The sequence below is a fragment of the Scatophagus argus genome, chromosome 11 (genome assembly GCF_020382885.2).
Source record: "Scatophagus argus isolate fScaArg1 chromosome 11, fScaArg1.pri, whole genome shotgun sequence".
NCBI lineage: Eukaryota > Metazoa > Chordata > Actinopteri > Scatophagidae > Scatophagus > Scatophagus argus.
Window position 1 is genome coordinate 19,306,258 of NC_058503.1, and position 6,000 is coordinate 19,312,257.

Consider the following 6,000-nt stretch of genomic DNA (forward strand, 5'->3'; position numbering starts at 1 on the left):
CCAGAGGAAAAACTCCAAAATCAATTTTCAATAATGAAAAAAACTGCCAACATGAGGGGTTTAGATATGTTATTAAAATGTAACATGTCAGCATGCCACTGATTTGGTGGAGTGGAGAGGGTGGTGGGACAGTTTGCACAGTCCTGCTGGTTGAGTGTGCCTGTGCACCACAGGGTCCTGTCACCAACATTACAGTGCCATTAATAGACTCAATTAGTAACCATTAGCCTGACATCCACAACATGTCCACAAACAAGGATGCCTTTCCCAACTGTCAACTCCTCCAACACTTGCTAACTGCGTTTGGGGAGCTAGGACGGGTTCGAAGTCAGGACACGGTCCAGTCAAAGCACAAAGGAGCTAAAACAGGTTTATTATTGGAGCTGTGAGGCACAATGGGGTTTAAGGGGCTGAATCTGGGAGAATGATTCGCAGCCATGAACTCATTGGGTGACCACAAGGATCAATGCAATGATTCATCAAGCCTCAAATCACATCAGTTGAGGCTGAGAGCTTCTGTATAGCTGTCCATTAAAGGCTCTGTGTCCCTTTTTACTGCTTTGAATCTTTCTCTTGTCTGCTTTTACTGCTTCTCTGGACCCCTGGCCAATATCCAACCTCCTTTCCTTTATCAAGTAGCACAACCGTAAGTCTAATGTGAAAAGGCAACATGCCCATGCGACTGATTTCTCTGACTTTGGAGTTTTATGCTTACTTCATTCAAAAATGTAAAAAAATAAATATATATTTAACATTAATGTCAACATATCTGATTGGTTATTATGACAGACAGGGAAAGGATTGTGCGTTAAAAGGCTGTAGCGAAATGACGATTCTTCCACGTTTCATTCAAACTGTAACAGAGAGCCAAACAAATCAACATGGACCAATATGACGAATCACAGGACGTTGAAGGGAAAACGGTGCCAAGCAGCTTACAAACTCTCTCTGCATGAATGTGTCCGTGCTTTACAGGTTCCTGTCACCTTACTTGGCCCCAAGCATTACAGTGGCATTAATCAACCACATAAGTGTCTGCTAGCGTGACAACATCCACAAAAAGTCCCACAAACAAACAAGCTTTACCAGTGCCAGCTTGTGCTAAATGATGGGAAAAAGTTGGAAAGTCATGCCTGGTTCCCCAACAAAGCACAATGGAACTGAGCTAAATGAGCTTATTAATGAGATTACAAGAGGCAAGTAAAGAGCAAGAATAAAGAGCTCCAAAATGTCTGTATGGCAGGGATGTGCAAGTTGGCCTCTGAGCCAAACAGTCAGATGGGCTGGATTCAAATATGCTGGTGGCTTTACTAGAAGATTTCCCAACTGTATATTTAAGATGGTAAATTTATGTTCACCCCACTGAGTCAAATTGTGTTTCTTATTAGAAAGCTTCCTCAAAGATGAAAAACAGCAGCAAACGTCAGTTTGAATTCAGTCTGTTGTGATTTACTCCAGTGTTGTGGTACAAGATGCAATCCATGCAACCAGAGGACTGATCCATAAAGTGAGTTTAACAAAAAAAGTCAGGCTTTTTCCATACAGCAAATTAAACAGGGTTCAAGCTCAGTTACCATGGCGGGTTATGCTTTGAAACTGTCAGACTAAGCAAGTGAGTCGTTGCTCAACCAAAGTTCCTGTAACACTGATCCAACAGAAAAGTGATGGCTTTACCAGTGACTCTCAGGTGTGCTGCAACTTATTAACCACTAGAAGTAAAAAAAATAAAATTTATAGAAAATCAGTTTAACCAAATTAAGTGAATTATACTACAATAGATGAGATATGGACAGCTTTTCATTTGTAAATCACAAGGTCCAGAGAGGGTACTGTTCTGATCAAGAACAGAGAAAAAGCCACAGAACGCATCTAAAGCCAACTAAAGTAAAACTGTCAAGACAAACAAATCATTACTTATTTACACTGACTAGAGCATTCATAATAATAGCTCACAATCGGCCGGGGCGAGGCACAGTTTGGAGTCCTCTCACTCTCTCTCTCACTTTCCTACTGTTTCCCTCAGGGCCAAAACTTCTATTTACAACCACAGACAGCAAGCAGACCAACCGACCTAAGTGACAAGTCTGTCTCTCTGTCAGTCTGTCTCCTCTGCTCTGATCTCCTCAGTGCGACTGACAGCATCACACCTACACGAGCATTCATCTAATTTAGCCATATTCATTTCACCACAGCATAAAAGCCCTTTTGTTTAGCTACAGCGGGTCCAGTCACATATCAAAATGTTTAAACTCAGTCCTCGGGCATCACCGATCAGTAATTTCTTTGCAGTTTTTCTCTCTGGTTTTGTTTGTGGCAGCTGTTTCACCTCTTTTGGTTATTAGATGATTGGATTCTTCAGACATTTCTCTACACGTTGGCGCCAACATGGCTGCTCACTGTTTACCGCTGCTGTTTGCCCTGGCCGAGTCGATCTTGTGTCCGACCTCTGCCTGTCTGAAAAAGGCAACAGCGCAAGACCAAAACTCTCTGAAACACACACGTTTTGGAGCATTCTCACTCCAATCTTGTAGACAAATATATCTGTTAAATATGCCTGTATGCTTTCAGCTTTCAAATACGTCTGTCCTGTTGCTCTTAGAAAGGCATTTCATGTGCCGTTAACTGCAATACATACATCACAAACTTATGTCGTTTTCTATTCAGGCTAACAAGCGGCAAAGTCTGGCCGAGTTTATGTCATCCGTTAAGGAAGATACTGTCTTAAAAAGTTGCAGACTTTGGCTTTAAAAGCAGCTTTTAATTGCACAAGGAAGCTCTGGCTAAATTGATCGCTGTCACAAGGAGAGCTGTTGGATGGAGGAGTAAAATTAAAAGATGGGGTGACACAAGAGAATCTGCATTGTAGAGACACGATGAAATGCTAAGAGGTGATGGAAGCAGCACTGATTTAACTGTGTGCGACATACACTTTAAGGTATGGCAAAGCAGTGAAGGGAAACTATTTTTGCACCAGTCAGAATCTGCTCAATTTAAATGTCACGACACAAAAATCTGGTAATGGGACAAAAGACTGTAATGTATGATTTTCTTGCTTTTGGGATTGTTTAAGATAAACACCAAAACAGTAAAGTTAACAGCACTGGAGCTCTGCTAAGATGATGTGAAGCCATCACAGTCGTAGTCACAACAACTAAATGTGACCACATTCAACAAGTAAAAGAGTTTCAGGACTTTGTGAAGCTGCAGAGAGTCACACAGACTTAAGCAGAGATACTGAAATACATTTCTCCTTGTATGGATTCTGAATCACCCCCCTTTCACTGTAACTCGATATAACATCGGCAGTTGAATGGCTAAGATATATTCCACAAGTAAAGGCCAATCGTGCACAGAAACGCACCGCGATGAATCAGACTCTCGGCAGAGTCGTCTTTTAGGAGAAGCACTGTGAGCTATTTTTTTTTTCCAGTGACCTTGTTCCTGTGGGGCCTGGAGTTTACGAGCAGAAGAGCCCCAGAGCTTGTAATGCTGAGGGAACAGTTTCCGCCAGTGAAGGCTGAAAGGCTGAAAGTCTTCGCAGAGCAGAGGCACAGGCCTGCTGTTACAACGCTGAGTTTAGCCTTCGATTCGCAGCTTCGGTTCCACAGTTCAGAGGAAAGTTAAGGGAAATTTTAATGACAACAATGAGCAAAAGATTCTGTTTTTTGCACCACTCGCTGTTATGGAAGGGTGTCAGACATCCTAGTTAAACACTAGACCAGATCTACATTAAAAAACCCCACAGGTACAGTTGTCAACATGTTGACTTCAGGAACTGTTCAGATGTGTAAAACTTTTATTGTATTTGGGAACACACAAAAATGGATTTCACCATTTTATTCCCCTCATCCAGACCACACTGGACCAGGTCTAAACCAAACTTAGACTTGTCAAATCTGGACCATATTAACCCAGAGAAGCTGAAGTCTCTTTAAAACAGTTTCCCCCACCCCATCCCCCAAACAACCTCATCTAGCCCCCTGGTCTAGATCAAAACTCACCACACCCAGGCTCGTCAAATCTGGATTAGATTAGCGAAGTTTAAGAATGCACGTTTTTTTGCACATTCACAAATAAAACAAAGGTTTCACAATCTTTAAGCAGTTACTGGAATCTTGCTGATGCAGGTCCAGGTCTGACCTGAGTAAATGTTTCAGAGCTACACCTGGTTTACTGTTGTCTGGAAGGAGAAAACGCGCTTTTCTGGGGTTTTCTTGGTTTGTTTGTTTTGTTTTTTGTTTTCTTTTACAAGCACAATAATGTGTTTGACAAACAGCTTTAAGACTTTAATGCTAATGTTCAGTGGTGCCGTTAAAAGCCGGGATGGTGTCATTCACGTTTCCCTTAACTTCCCCCTTTAACTGGCGAATCGGAAACAGCGAATTAAAGGCCAACTTCAGCGTCGTCCTGCTGCTGCTCTCTTGTGTTTACACTTCACGAACAAGTTTACACCGAAAGCTGCGGCGGTTCAAACACACACACACACACACACACACACGCACGCACACACACACGAAAGCGTCTGCTGGCTGTGTGGAATCTGTGTGCGTAATTTCGAGTCCATACTGTAAGAAGACAACTTTTTTTTTATTCAGTTCCTCTTAACTTGCGACGTACTTTAACTGGTAAATTAAAAACCGTAACTGGGTGACAAAAAGTCCCCGGTACATCTGGCAGCTCAAACCTCGCACTTGGGAGGAAAAAACATGTCACGTATGTCGCTGTGCTGCAACACAAGTCACTAAAGAGGAATGAAAAGTTTCGACAGTGGCAGCGACTAATCGCCTGCTGTGCCGCTGTGTCCCGACATGACAGCGCGTTTCAGACGGGCTGGAAACAAGCAACCGAACGGCGAGATAAGAAAGAAAAAAATCCAACTTAAAACCGAGCAGCCAAAGCTGGTGGAGGAGGGACGGTGTTGCACAACCCGTACGGATTTTATATCCACTCCTAATTGATAATGCTGAACACCAGCGCATGTCTTGCGCAATACTCACACTGTCTGCTGACTGTAAAATAGGAAACAAACTCGCAGAAAAGCAGAGCAGAAAAACAGCAACTCTGTGACTTCGAGGAGGAAAAGCGCACACACGCAACCGTCAACAGAATAAACATTTCTGGAGTCGTGGTTCTCTCTAATTTACACCCACAAGCCAAAGTGAGGACTGTGTAATTGTGTTTTTTATTTTTATTCTACAAAGACAGAAAGGAAACACTACCTGAGCTGAGCACCGCTGGGCGCAAGTGTCGTGTTTTCCCCAGGATCTCCAAGAGCATCCACAGATCAGGGTTTTAGGACCCGTCGGTACTGTAAAAACACCACTCAGCCAACGGCTCCGCCATACTGACGCGATCACGTGTCGGACAACCTCGTGTGTTTCCGTAGGAGGCGGAGTCTGCGGGGCCGGGTGACTGACAGCCGACAGGGAAATGATGTAGGCTGGTGTTTACATGAATGAATGAATGAAGTCTGTCGCTCTGCTCTCCGCGTTGCGCACAGGTGTGCATCCAACCTGTTCACACCGAGTCTGACAGACGTATCAGTGGGTTTGTTTTGTTTGTGCTTGGTATCATGTCGCTTTACTACTGTCATTACATTTTTATTTTTATCTTGTTGTGTAGTGACTTTGTTACTCAACAGTGAGTCGCTGTATTTTTTATTACCAGAGTTATCACTGTAATATACATTTGGTGTTTTATATAGCGTCTATAATGTGCTCCAGAAAAAGGATTAAAGCAGATAAGGCAGTTAAAATGCGATTACAATAAGACTAAATGGTGGTAAAGTCAGTGAGAATAGAGAGGAATTAAAAATGTGTCCACTACATTATTATTTTTATTATGCTTATGGATTTATTATGCTAAATTTTACAAGGACATATTACAAAATGTCTGTGATACTACACATTATTATGCTTTTTATTCATCATCTGTTGTAATAAAATAACAAAATGCCAACATATTTTGTGTGATTATACCAGGCTACAATGCATTTTTATT

General features: G+C 42.3%; 1 protein-coding gene across 2 annotated transcripts in view; it reads right to left on the reverse strand.

The window, feature by feature from the left end:
- Positions 1-5,561, reverse strand: part of hdac4 (histone deacetylase 4) — a 101,145-nt gene extending 95,584 nt beyond the window's left edge. Inside the window, exon 1 of one of the 2 annotated variants that reach the window (XM_046404645.1) lies at positions 5,220-5,561. The gene's annotated coding sequence lies outside the window, so the exon portion shown is untranslated. The remainder of the gene's footprint in view (positions 1-5,219) is intronic. The other variant, XM_046404646.1, reaches the window with a different exon arrangement.
- Positions 5,562-6,000: the final 439 nt, after the last annotated feature.